The sequence below is a fragment of the Eubalaena glacialis genome, chromosome 3 (assembly GCF_028564815.1).
Source record: "Eubalaena glacialis isolate mEubGla1 chromosome 3, mEubGla1.1.hap2.+ XY, whole genome shotgun sequence".
NCBI lineage: Eukaryota > Metazoa > Chordata > Mammalia > Artiodactyla > Balaenidae > Eubalaena > Eubalaena glacialis.
The window spans coordinates 61,118,055-61,133,089 of record NC_083718.1 but is presented as its reverse complement, the minus strand read 5'-3'; the positions used below and the strand labels follow the sequence as shown (position 1 = coordinate 61,133,089).

General features: G+C 34.8%; 1 protein-coding gene across 6 annotated transcripts in view; it reads left to right on the top strand.

Annotated features, from left to right (window-relative positions):
• DNM3 (dynamin 3) overlaps positions 1-15,035 on the top strand; it is a 572,001-nt gene that overhangs the window by 455,230 nt on the left and 101,736 nt on the right. The window lies entirely within an intron of this gene.

Sequence of the window (15,035 nt, the reverse complement as noted above, 5' to 3'; positions counted from 1 at the left end):
TATTTTTTATAAAAATTAAATTTTTTTTCATTTAAAATTTTTATTTCTTCACCTTTTTCTCTTCACTGTGTTAAGGAAAGGAAATAACTAAAGACTGAATATCAAAACTGGTGATCTTTATCCTAATACAGTGGGGAGCCATTGATGGGGTTGCGTTTGGCTGCAGAATGGAGAGTAGGAGAGAAGCAGGTCTAGGAGTTAGGAGTTTTGTGTAGCAATCCAGGTGAAAGATGATGGTGTCCTGGACTAGAATGGAGGCAATGGAGATGAAATAAAGAAGATTCATTAGGGGGCTGTGTTGACAGACGGACTGATTGAAACTGAAGTGCGGGAAAAAGAGACGTCCAGAATGACACATATCTAGCACAAGCAACTAGTTGGAAGGGGGCACCATTTACTAATACGAGGAAACTTTGAAGGAAGAGAATATTTGAGAGTAAATCAAGATTTTGAAAGTGGAAATATCCAGAATTTAACTGTAGCTTGGAGGAGAAATCTGGGATTTATGAGTGGTCAATTTATACATGGTACTGAATGCAAGTGGTCTCTTTACAGTATTCCTCACAAAAACTTCTCTTAGGAAAAACCCTACTTGGTAGTGGTGGCTGGATCTTTTTTTCTATTATTGAGGTATAATTGACGTATAACTTTATATTAGTTTCAGGTGTGCAACATAATGATTCGATATCTGTATATATTGTGAAACGGTTTCCACAAGTCTAGTTAACATCCGTCACCACACATAGTTAAAAAATTTTTTCTTGTGGTGAGAACTTTTAAGATTTACTCTCTTAGCAACTTTCACATATGCAATGCAGTATTATTAACTATGATCACCATGCTCTGATCACCATTACATCTCCATGATTTATTTCTTTTTTAACTGGAAGTTTGTACTTCTTGCCCACCACGCCACACGCTGCTTTTGGCAACCAACAATCTGTTCTTTGTATCTATGAGCTCAGTTTTTTGTTTTGTGCTTTATAAGATTTGACATGTAAGAGAGATCATACAATATTTGTCTTAGTCTGTGAGACTTATTTTACCTAGCATTATACACACACACACACACACACACACACACATATAAATAACATTTTCTTTATCCACTCATCCTTTGATGGACACTTAGGTTGTTGCCATGTCTTTTGAGTTAATGTCTTACTTTTCTTTGGATAAATACCCAGAAGTGAATTGCTAGATCGTACTGTAGTTCTATTTTTAATTTCTTGAGGAAACTCCATACTCTTCCATAGTGAGTGCTCCAATTTACATTCCCACCAGCCGTGTACAAGGGTTCCCTTTTCTCCACATCCTCGCCAACATTTCTTTCTTGTCTTTTTGATAATAGCCATTCTAACAAGTGTGAGGTGATATCTCATTATGGTTTTGATTTGCATTTCTCTGATGATCAGTGATATTGAGCACTTTTTCATGTACCTGTTGGCCATCTGTATCTCTTCTTTGGAAAAATGTCTATTCTGCCCATTTTTAAAATCAGATTTTTTTGTTGTTGTATTATGTGCATTCTTTTTATGTTTGGATATTACCCCTTTACCAGATATATGATTTGCAAATATATTCTCCTTTCATTTTGTTGATGGTTTGCCTTTTAATTTTGTTGATGGTTGCCTTTTAATTTTGTTGATGGTTTCCTTTGCTGTGCAAAATCTTTTTAGTTTGGTGTAGTTTTGTTGCCTTTGTATTTGTTGTCAAATCTAAAAAATCATCACCAAGACCCATGTTAAGGATATCACTGCTTATGTTTTCTTCTAGGAGTTTTATGGTTTCAGGTTTAAATTGAAGTCATTAATCCATTTTATATTTGTTTTTGTGTATGGTGTAAGATAGTGGTCCAGATTTATTCTTTTGCATGTGACTGTCTAGTTTCCTCAACACCATTTATTGAAGAGACTGTCCTTTCCCCAATGTATATTCTTGGCTCCTTTGTTGGAAATTAATTGACTATGTATATATGGGTTTATTTCTGGGCTCTCTATTCTGTTCTGTTGATCTATGTGACTGTTTTTATGTCAATACTATACTGTTTTTGATTACCATAGCTTTGTACTATAGTCTGAAATCAGGGAGCATGATGCCTCCAGCTTTGTTCTTCTTTCTCAAGATTGCTTTGACTATTCAAGGTCATACTTTTAAACATTTTATGACACTCAATTTCCTAACATATTTTTTAGCAGTTCTACATCTTTATTCATAGGTGAGATTGGTTTATAGAGAAATATCCCAAAGTTTGGTCCTTAAAGTACACACTAGCCTTGTGAGAAGTTCAAGGAAAAAAGAATCTAGGGTCAAATAAATGGGGAATTCTGCTTAACATGTTCTTTTCTTGGAGATTTACAGTGTGTATTGGCCTATTAATGTTTCTGAGATGCCCTGCATGAAAGAATCTTTCCCTTAAAATTTGGAAAGAAAGACCTATAAACTCTCTGAGATCAGAACTATTTTGAAGAAAAGTTTTGTTTTCCAGTTTATCCTGTGGATATTGGTCAGTTGGGATTTTATGATTCTTATTTCATAATTTCCTAGAAATTGTATCCATCATTGATACTTATAAATTTGCTATCATAAAAGTATACTTAGCATCTCTTAAAATAATTTAATCTTCTCCCTGTTAAATCATGTCTCATTTCTGATTTTGATTATTTTTCTCATCTTTTAGTTACTAGATATTACAGAGCTGTTTCATTATTTGATTCATCAAAGAACAGACTCTTAAATTTATCAATGATAATTCAGTTTTCCATAATTAGTTCCCAATTTATTATATCCTGTATTTTGCTCTGCTAAGTTTTATCATTTTCCAGCTTGTTAAATGCTGACAATGTATTTTTGCTTCTTTTTTTTTAAATAATAAGATGTACATGACTGTGATTTTGCCTCTGAATAGAATTTTGGCTGCATATCCTGAGTTTCAATCTGGTGTGTGGTATTATTTTGTCTATTTAGCAAATAGTGTGTAATTACACCTTTAAGTTGCTATTTGACACAAAATTTGGTGGGGGTGGGGGGTTACTTTAAGTGGTTTTATGGTTCTTTTCTGTTTAACTTCTATCATAATTTCTAGTTTTATTGCACTGCTTATTATTACATGTACATGAAATCAGGAATATTCTCTGTAAGATATAAGAATAATTCATAGTCCTAGCTTATTAAATTCATATTGTTGAAATCACAGGTTTGGTTCTCAATTTATAATAATGTAACATCTTGGTATCATTGATTCATTGTCAATAGTCTTTGAAGAATTTTGGATGCTGAGAAAAGACCGAAAGAGTAGTTAGTTAGCCAACAAATATTATTGAGCACCAAGCATATAATGTAAATGCCAGAAATACATTGATCAACATTTAGCACTCCATCAATGAACTTATGTTGCAGTTGGAAGAACATAAATGGAAAACGAGGTTGGAAAGGTAGATCATTCATGGCAAGAAGTTTGAATTTTTTTCCTGCTCATGGTGGGAAGTCACTGGAGGATTTTAAACAGAGTGGTGATATAATATATGATCACTGTGGCTTCTTTGTGGAGAGTGGATCAAGAGAGGTGTCAAGGAGGTGTTAGGAAGCTGTAACAATCAACCAGATGAGAGAAGATGGTGGCTTGGATATGGGAGTCTGTAGTTCAGTGTAGAGGTCTGGAGTTATCTGCATTTAAATGGTATTTAAGGCCACCAGACAGAGATCACCTTGGAGAAAGCACAGACCATGGAAGGAGCTTGGGGCACTCCCAAATTTAAAAGTCTAACAAAGGAAGAGGAGACAGCAAAAGAGATTAAGAAGCTGTAGTCAGTAGGGTAGAAGTGTGGAAAGTAGGAGAGTGTGATATTGCAAAAGTCTTGAGAAGACAGTGATTGAAGAGAGGGAGTGGTCAACAATGTCAAATGCTGCAGTGAAGGCAAGTCACATGAAGACTAGGAATTGCGCATTTTCTGTGGCAACCTGTAGATCACATAAACTTGATAAGACCAGTATCTATAGAGTAGCAGGATCACAAATCTCACTGGGGTGGATTGACGAAAGAATGAGAGGAGAGAGAATGGAGAAAATGATTCAAGATAACTCAAGGAATTTCACTGTAAAAGCGAATAGAAATGAGGCAGTTCTTAGGGGGCGAAAGTGAAAGTGTGTTTGTGTGTGTTGTGTGTGTGTGTGTGTTTTAAGATGGTTGCTTTTGAGGCATGCTAATATGCCATATGAATGATCCAATAGTAGAAAGGAAGAAATTGTTGGCATGGAAGAGAAAAGAAATAATGCAGGAAGTTCAGGAAGACATTAGAAGAGATGGGACCCAGTGTATAAGTTGAGGGTTTGGTCTTCCATGGTACAAGAGGAAGGCAGAACCTGTGGTTGCTAATGCAGGTAGTCTGGTGGATTTGGTGGAAAGAAGATAGATCATTCTCCTCAGATTGTATTTGTTTTTCCTGTGTAGTATGAAGCAGAATTATCTGTTAAGTATGAGTGGCAGGTGGTGTATTAGAGATTTGAGGGAAGAAAAGGTATGAAGTAATCCTCTAGTACAGTGAGAAAGCATATTGACTGAAGACTTATAGTAGGGAAGTCTGGAAAAGTTAGGTGCCCATTTGATATTTGAAGTGAGTATAGTCATCACAATTGTATAGTTTTTCTCTTGGATTCTTTAGCAACTTGGATATATGAGCTGAGTAAGAAAGTAATTCAGTTGGAGTTTTATTAGGTAAATAAAATGGTGAAGGAAAAGACAGGAAAGGGACTCAAAAGTTTGCAAGGTAGTAGTTATAGTGCTAAACTGACTGCACAGAAGTGAAGACATAAGCAGGGTGATGATGAGTGGGAATGTGGTAGGATCAGTGGATCAGTAAAAAAAAAAGTCCACAGAGGAGGCTGTTGTCCAGGTTTTCAAAAGGGAAAACAAAATGGAAATTTGATTGATACGTTTATCATCAATGCCCTGCTATATACATCTATAATTAATTATGAAATTGATATTTATAATTATTTAGAAAGGATATCAGTGATCAATAGGAACTTTCTTTGAATCTTGAAAAACAAGTTGAACCAAACTGACTCCAAATTTTTAATAGAGTGGAGTAGATATAATATACTTAGACCTTGATGTAGTCTTTTGAAATATGCGTGAGGGGAAATAGAGAGACATAACTTGATAGTCCATTTATGATGGACTTATGATTAAATCTTAAGTCTTATTGTTGATAGCCAATGGGTACAAGTTAATGGAACATGTAACTCTGGTATGGGATCCTTTGAGGTCTGTTTTAGGTCTATAATATGATTACCAATGACTCTGATAATGATATGGGAATATTATGTAATAAATATGCAGATAATGCAAAACAGGAAGAATTGTGAATATATTGTTTGCCAGAATTTGGATTCAGAACATCTGAGCAAACTGGTAAATGGGCCAAAACTAACCAGATGAAATGTAATAATGCTAAGTATAAATTTTACTCATGTTTTAAAAAGTCTATATGCATTCAGTCCAGGAGAGGTCTGGTTTTATAGGACGTCAAATGTAAGGGACCTAAATGCAGTGAAAGTAATGCATAATAATAATTGTTGTACTTTATATATTTTACTTGTGCATTTAGCCAATGCTGGGCATGGTGTGAAATAAGCTCTTCACGCATATAACCTTATTTTATTGTCATAGTAAGCCTGAGACAGATAATGCTATTATCCCCATTTTATAGATGAGTAAACTGAAATTCAAAGAGGTTGCCTTCTCCAATGTCATATAAGATAATAAATGATAATAATAGCCGGGATTTCAATAGGTGTTTATGGTCTTTACTATATTCTACTGTGCTTTACTTAAACTTACATTAGTAAAAGTTTTCTGTCCAGAAAGCAGGCAAAAATTCTGCCAAACTTCTTCCTTACATATGAATAATATCGCATCTGGAGATTTGTGATCAGTTGCTGGCATCTCATTTTCAGAAAATCCGTTTAAAATAGAGCAAATTCACAAGAATGCAAGAAGGATGCAGTGTTATCTAGAAACCTCTTCATATGAGAAACATTTGGAAAAGTTGGCAGAAGTGTTGGCTTGGGGACTAGAAGACTTGTGGGACACGTAATATCTGGTCTCAGATGTTTGAAGAACTGTCATAGGCAAAGAAATTAAACTTCACATTTTTAACACCCAAAGACATTCTTATGACGTGAATGAAAGTTACGTATATAATCAAAACATGGGCTCATCATGTGGTCATGTTCTCTACAGTGTAACACTTAAAAGCCTTTTACTTATGGGATAAAATTTCTTATGGTCATTTTTAATACTGAGATGAATTTCATTTTTTCAAACTGCAAAACATATAGTTCAGCTTGATTTCATAGTGAAATCATTCAGAAGCCTGTATCTGTGTGATTGCAGCTGACATAGACTAAACAACAACAAAAAATGCAGTCAGTACAAATTGCTGTGGGTTATCTATATAGCTACGGCATGTGGTGAGAACCTGGAAGCTGCATCCACAGAATTTATGAGACTTCCAGTAAATCAGCTCAGTTTAGTGTTTTAGACCTGTATCCAACTCTCCTTGGATGTCTAGACACAGCCTAAGACGAGGCTTCAAAAATGGGTAAAAATGAAGCAGCCAAAGCCACCAGAAGCCTTTGACCCTCTTCTAATGTTTCAACCAGATAATTATTTTCCCTCTCAAGAATTTGGCTATCCTTTGCAGGAAAAAAATCAAGATTTTCCATTTGAAGAGCCCCTGAAAGAAAATACTCTGGAGAAAGGTCAGTAAGAGTGGGCCAAAGCTGAATTCTTCAGATCTGCTTAGAGAGTGTGGAAAGTCTGTACCCTCTACTTTTCGTGCTTTCCAGCTGGCCAAGAGCTCCCATGGCATTTGTCCAGCTTTGCCTTCCCCATACCTTTACATCTTAAAGGAACTCATACTGTGCAGTGGAAATGCCTCAGATGGAAACCTAAGTGATAGTTAAAAGCTACTGTAGAGAGGTAATTAGAAAATTAAAAACTGATGAATTTTGATTCCATTAAGATAATCCATTACCCTTTCTGCTCTGTAGCAAAGATATGACCTTTCAAATTTTCCAACAATAAATTGTCATACTAGGAAAATATATTTCCTTTAAGTATGTCCCACTTTAATTAAAATTACTCATTCTACTTATTATGGTTTGTCTCTTCAAACTTTTTAAATCTTAGGTTTTCTGTAGAAAGTTAAGGGTCCAGTCAAAAATGAAAAAGGTGGTTTTAAAAATAAGCACAGTCCAAGTTCATTCCATAGTTCATTTATTCATTGATTCCTTTGTTCGTTCATTCAACTAATATTTGTTTTACAGAGGCTATATGCCGAGGAACGTGGTAGGCCCAGGTTGTGCCGTTAATTAGCTATGTGATTTGGGGGAAAGTCACCTAATTTCTCTGAATCTCAGCTTCCTCAACTGTAAAACAGCTCTATAACCAACTTTGCAGGGTTGCTATGAAGGTAAATAAGATGACCTCTTATAAGATGGTGAAAAATTAGAAGCTTCTCTTTCGCCCTTCTCCATCCATTGCTATATCCAAAAACTCATATACAACAGAGATGGAAAATCTCAAAAGCACTGGAAAGTGGAAATGTCAGTCAACTATTTGCAAGACTCACAGAGTGACCTAGATTGAAATCCTTTGAGTGACCACTGCGTGCATTACCCTGAATAAGAAAAACTGGGCTAAACAGTAAAAAACAGTAAGAAATTTCTTCACTTACTCACTGAATCAATGTGAGAAATGTGGAGACTGCCCCAACCAGAAATTTAGATAGCTAACTCTAGTTTGAGCCAGCTCAAAAAATGAATCCAAGTAAGAATTTACAAATTGAGAAGTCCAGGTAGAAGATGCCTGATGATAAATCTTTATTAAAGTTAAACATGTAGAGTTCCATCTAAATAATTGCTTAAGTGTAACAAAATTGAATACAAAAGTAAAAAAAGAAAAAAGGAGCCTCAAAGAAATGTGAAAACAATAATTCAGAAATAATATTCTAGGTTAATATTTCTAGACAGATTTTCAAATGTCATGAGATAATGTGGAAAGTAAAAGCTTCTAAATCCCCCAAGAAGCCAAAAATTATTATTTTATTCCTAAAGTTTATATACAGGAATTTTATATACAAAAATGAATTCAAGAATGATTTGGAAAACGTTAAGATGGTCATTTACCTGTAGAACTGAAAACCACTAAAATAATATAGAAACCAAATAGGCGAGAAATAAACGTGATTAAAACTTTCCTAATTGTAGGAGGTGATTTTCAAATTGGGATGAAAAATAAAAGCCTACTTTACAGTTAGCATTTATAACAGATATTTCTTTTTAAAAACTAAAGCAAATGGATAAAAGCAAAAAAGTAAAAGAGACAAAGATATGTCAGGCAAAAGCAAATAAAAAATGAGAAATTATTACAGTAATATACAAAAAGTATGTAATGAAATCAGAACAAAGAACATCATTTCCATAAATATATAAAAATGCTCATCCTCCTTTGCAAAAATAGTAAAGCTTTGATGGAGAATAACTTTTTTAAAATTTATTTATTTTACTTATTAATTTTTGGCTGCGTTGGGTCTTCGTTGCTGAGCGCGGGCTTTCTCTAGTTGTGGTGAGCGGGGGCTACTCGTCATTGCGGTGCGCAGGCTTCTCATTGCGGTGGCTTCCCTTGTTGCGGAGCATGGGCTCTAGGTGCGTGGGCTTCAGTAGTTGCAGCACATGGGCTCAGTAGCTGTGGCTCATGGGCTCTAGAGTGCAGGCTCAGTAGCTGTGGCACATGGGCTTAGTTGCTCCTCGGCATGTGGGATCTTCCCAGACCAGGGCTCGAACCCGTGTCCCCTGCATTGGCAGGCAGACTCTTAACCACTGCGCCACCAGGGAAGCCCCAAGAATCATTTAAATTATAAAATTTGCAAAGGTGTTTCAAAGATGATAGTCAATATTTTTAAGGGTGTGATGGTAGTCATTATTCAATAAGTATTTATTGAATACCTAGTAGTGCTAGTCACTTAGTAAGACCTAGCAGTATAGTGTAATCAAATGAACACATGCAAATATGCCTTCCCATTTATGAAGATCTTATAATTTTCTTAATTTAAAAAAATTTATTTTTATGTATTTTATAGCCTTTCTCCTAGTGTGAATGGAGTATTTTTTCCATTTCAAAGTTATTGGGAGTATTGAGGAAAGTCATTGATTTGTATTTTTTTTAACATCTTTATTGGAGTATAATTGCTTTACAATGGTGTGTTAGTTTCTGCTGTATGAATCAGCTATACATATACATACATTCCCATATCTTCTCCCTCTTGCGTCTGCCTCCCACCCTCCCTATCCCACCCTTCTAGGTGGACACAAAGCACAGAGCTGATCTCCCTGTGCTATGTGGCTGCTTCCCACTAGCTATCTATTTCACATTTGGTAGTGTATACGTGTCCATGCCACTCTCTCACTTCGTCCCAGCTTACCCTTCCCCCTCCCCGTGTCCTCAAGTCCATTCTCTACATCTGTGTCTTTATTCCTGTCGTGCCCCTAGGTTCTTCAGAACCATTTTTTTTTTTAGATTCCATATATATGTGTTAGCATACGGTATTTGTTTTTCTCTTTCTGACTTACTTCACCCTGTATGACAGTCTCTAGGTCCATCCACCTCACTACAAATAACTCAATTTCGTTTATTTTTATAGCTAATATTCCATTGTATATATGTGCCACATCTTCTTTATCCATTCATCTGTTGATGGACACTTAGGTTGCTTCCATGTCCTGGCTATTGTAAATAGAGCTGCAATGAACATTGTGGTACACGACTCTTTTTGAATTATGGTTTTCTCAGGGTATGTGCCCAGTAGTGGGATTGCTGGATCATATGGTAATTCTATTTTTAGTTTTTTAAGGAACCTCCATGCTGTTCTCCATAGTGGCTGTATCAATTTACATTCCCACCAGCAGTGCAAGAGGGTTCCCTTTTCTCCAGACCCTCTCCAGCATTTATTGTTTGTAGATATTTTGATGATGGCCATTCTGACCTCTGAAGCCCTTCGAGCCTCAGCTCCCAGCCCCCACCCGCCCCAGTGGGTGAGCAGACAAGCCTCTCAGGCTGCTGAGTGCTGGTCGGCACCGATCCTCTGTGTGGGAATCTCTCCGCTTTGCCCTCTGCACCCCTGTTGCTGTGCTCTCCTCCGTGGCTCGGAAGCTTCCCCCTCCGCCTCCTGCAGTCTCTGCCTGCGAAGGGGCTTCCTAGTGTGTGGAAACATTTCCTCCTTCACAGCTCCCTCCCTGTGGTGCAGGTCCTGTCCCTATTCTTTTGTCTCTGTTTTTTTCTTTTTTCTTTTGCCCTACCCAGGTACGTGGGGAGTTTCTTGCCTTTTGGGAAGTCTGAGGTCTTCTGCCAGCGTTCAGTAGGTGTTCTGTAGGAGTTGTTCCACATGTAGATGTATTTCTGATGTATTTGTGGGGAGGAAGGTGATCTCCACGGCTTACTCCTCCGCCATCTTGAAGGTCCCGCCATGATTTTTGTATATTTGTCTTGCAGTCAGTGTTAGTCTTTTAAGCAAGTATCTTAGTACTAGCAGTGTTTTGTAAAAGCAACTTGGGTTTTCCAATTCTTTCTGAGTTAATTTTGTTGATTTATATTTTTTAGGATATTAGTAATTATCTCTAGGTTCTTAGTTTTGACATAAGATTGCATAAAGTATTTGATTGTAATTTTCTCAATCTCCTATATATTTGTGGGTATGTATTCTATCCTTTCTCATTTGTGATCTTGTATACTTTTGTTTTCTCCCCTAATTAGGATTATAAGTTTATTATCTATTACTAAAGGGAAAATACTCATGGATATCTTTATCCTTTATGTTATCTTAATATTTCATATTTCATTAGTTTTGGCTTTAATCTATGTTAATTTCCTTTCTTGGCTTATTTTGTTTTTTTATCCTAATTTAATACTTTCTATAGATGAATATTAACTTTTTAAATTTTTTTCTCTAAATGATGAGCATATTTAAAGCCATAAGTTTTCCTACAGCCTTTGCTGTGCTCCACTGGTTGGATATGATGTGTTTATATATTTTTTATTGCTTTCTAAATAATTTACAATTTTGTTTTGGTTTCTTCTGTAGTACAAGGATTATCGAGGAGTGTGCTTGCTTTTTATTTTCTTTCTGAGTCTTTTGTTTAGAAATTCATTTTTTCTTTTTCTTTTTTTTTTTGTTTTGTGACCAAAGAATGGGATTCATAAAATCTCTCTTTTTTTAAATTTCTTAAAGCTGATATTGTGTATGTGTGCAGATCCAAGTATATGACAGATTTTTGTAAATGGTTTGTTGATGATGAAAACATCTTTATCTTCTATTTAAGTGATAAAGGAATCTATTAAATTTACTTCATCTGTTGTACTATTTATTTCTTTTATGTGCTTACTTATTTTTTGTCCACTATATCTAATTTGAAAAATGCCATATTAAAAACTTTCCATATTTATATTTTAATTAATTATATGCAATAGTTATGTCAAGTTTATCCTACATTTTTAAGTAACATTTACTTCATTTACTTGTCTATTATATTATTTGGTGCAAACAGGTTTATAAGTATTTTCCAGTCTTCATAAATTGTACTTTATATCATTATATAATATTTCTATTTGTTCTATTTAGTGCTTTTAAATTGTTTATCCTGTTCAATACTTTTAAATTCTATCTTGCCTATATTAATATTGCCATTCATGCATTTTTATTTCTTTGTTTTGTGTTCGTCTGATATATCTTTACCTGTTCCTTTATTTTTGCAAATAACATATAACTGGGTTTTATTTTTTTTTACCTAAATTAACTGTTTAGCTGAGAGAATTCAGTTCACTTTTATTAATTTAATAATTAATATACTTGATTTTATTCCTATCGTTAAAATTTCCTATTTTATTTTGTTGTTTCTTTTCTTAATTTTTTGTTGGTTTGATCAAGAGGCTATTGATTTTCTTTATTTTTTCTTTTTTAATTTGGGAGTTCTGTACTTTTTATTTTATTAATATTTACACTCATCAGTACATAACCCTATTATTCCATGAGGCAAATTATCAAATATTTCTCTCCCAAGACACTTTCTTCTCCTACTTCTCTCCTCACCCACTTCTTCCAACAATATGAGAACTCTGGGATCCCTTTGCTTCCCTACTCTTCACTCCTATACCCATCAGAGGAGAACTTGTGAGCATCTTTTTTTCCTTCCACCCTCCCCTGAGTTTTAGACTATTTGAATTTCTGTTGCAATGTGTCTCTTCTTCTTTAAGAGTTCTTATTTAGTCCTTATATTGCAATTCTTAGATGATCTATCATTACTTATTTTGATTTGACTCTATGGATACAGCAAATTTTGTGGCTCACCACTGTTTTCTCTTCTCTTAGTTTTTCTTCACCCTTGAACACTCTCTGCAGGTTCATTCAGTGTTGTTGTAATCCTAATACTGTCTTAGCATCTCCCTCAGATTGGGTATATGTTGATAACCTGGCTGGATGTGGGACTCTGAGTCTGCAGTCCTCTTAAGAATCCATGAATACTATTTCATTGCCTTCTACCTTTTGAATGTTCAGTCCAGTACCAGTCTAATTCTTTTTCCTTTGTAAGCAACTTTCTCTTTCTTTACAGAAGACTTTTCTTTATCTCAGAGCTCAAGATTTATACTAGCATATGTGTATGTGGTAATTTTTCTCATCAGTTCTACCTGAAACAGCACTTTCAATGTAAAGATTTGGATCTTTCTAAAAATCAGGATAAGTTTCTTTTTTAAAAAATAGTTTCTTTTTTATAATTATTTTTCTCCTCCTATCTTCCTTTTCTTTTTCTGGAACTCCTATTATTTACAGGTTAGATGTTCTGGGTCTTTCCTCCACACTTCTCTCTGTATATTTTTCTAATTCTCCTACTGGATCTTAACATCTACTAATTCTAATCTCAAGATTGATCATCCTTTCCTTCAACTTATCTACTCAATATATTAACTTAAAAATCTTATTTTTCTTAGTTCTATAAGTCTTTTTTAATGCCCTTTTGTACCTCTTCAAATACTTATTATTCTTTTGCTACCCCCAACCTTTCTCTTTTGTTGATAGACTGCTCTGATTGCCTTCTCTATTCTTTGTCTCTCTGGCTGTTAGACCTCTTTGGGTGTCCTTTTATTTTCCTTTGTTCATTGTGGCACAGGTGCAACTGCTGGGTACTTTAAGTGGACTGGTCCCATGAGTGTGGGAAGGCACGGGAGTTAACTGTGCGATAAGGGAAGGACAGATAGCTGCAGACAGAGAGAGCAGTATATTCAAAGACTTTGGGAGTAAGCATGGCATATATGAGGAAGTACAAGGCCAGTGTGGCTTAAAAATCAAGGGAGAACAGAGTATGAAAAGAGGCTAGAGAGTAAGGTAATGTTGGGCCAGACTGTGCAGGGCTTTGTAGGCCATCATAGTGAGTGTGGTCTTTTCCTAAAAGCATGTAGTATTGCAGTGTTTTATACCAGGGGTTTTAACTGGTATAACCAGGTATATTTATGTGAATATCTGATTCACATTTTCAGAAGATAGTAAGGATTCCGTGTAGAGAGCAAATTTAAAGTGGTCGTGTGATGCTGCGAGACTAGTGAAGAGATGTTGTAATAACCCAAAAGAGAGATGATAATAACATGATGGTCAATATACAGGAAGTACACTTTTAAATGGTAAAATGTAAGGAGGTGTATGAGAGTGTGGAAGATGTCTAAGATACCTCCAAAGTATCTGCATTACACTGATGCTGCATGAAATGGGAACATCAAGTTGGAAATCACCAATTCATTCATCCATGTCACAGTGCCTTTGAGATACTCAAGTGGAGAAGTCAATAAGCAGTATGAATCGGGCAGGTCTGGACAGGGGATGTAAATATGTAAGCCATCTGAGTTAGGTGTAAATTGAAACTCTTAGCCATGAATGAGAACACCTTGGGGGAGATAAAGAAGAGAAAAAGATTGTTAATCTTGTACACTGCTAGTATCTGTCTAAATTGGATTATCTTTTCTGGAAAGATGATTGGAACGTGTATCATTGTCTTCAAAAATGATTATAACTTTGATTCTGTAACTCTATCTGTAAGAATCTATCCTCAGAAAATAATAGTAGTAAATTAAAGTAGAAAGACAAAAGCTTATGGGTAAAAATATTTATTTGAGCATTATTTATGATTGCAAATAAAGTAAATTACTTATCTAATATTAGGAGGAGGTCAAGTAAATTGTCATACATTTATATTAATTAATAATATACCATTATAATTTGATGTTTATGAAGATGTAATAGCATAAGTATATGACCATGATATAATAGTAAGTGAAAAGGACACAAAATTGAGAGAGAGAGTGAGAAAGAGAGAGAAACTCAACTGTGGAAAAATGCATAGAACAAAAGAATATAAAGAAATAGATTTATCTGTAAATAGTAGAAAATGGTTGATTGTATCCATTTTTATACTTTTATCTAGTTTCTAAATTATTCTAAATGGGCATTATTACATTTTGTGTATTATTTTATTATTAAGAAAGGAAATACAAAATTATAGTATTGTCCAGTTGTCAATATGCACTTCATAGGCACTTTACTCTGTTAAATATTAGTTAATGTTCTTTCCTTTTCACAATATTGATGAGCATTTGTGATTTGAATCCAGCACAATATTTTAGTTTTTTGAGATTATTGCCATAATTTTAAAGTTTTATGAGCCATTTAGACTTGTAAATTAGTTTCAAAAATTCATCTAATTACTAGACAATAGCAAATCCATTCCCCTCAGAACAACTCCCTGTCAGTTGGCACTCAGTGTGTCATACTGAGAACATTTGTTATTTCCTTCCCTTCTTATTGCTTAGCAGTACAGATAACTCTAAATTCTTTAATGTGAGGGTTTTTTAATTGTATAATACATACATATAGGAATTTGCTAATTATTTTAAATGCAAAAGATTGTTTTTGTTTTTCTTCAGTGCCTGT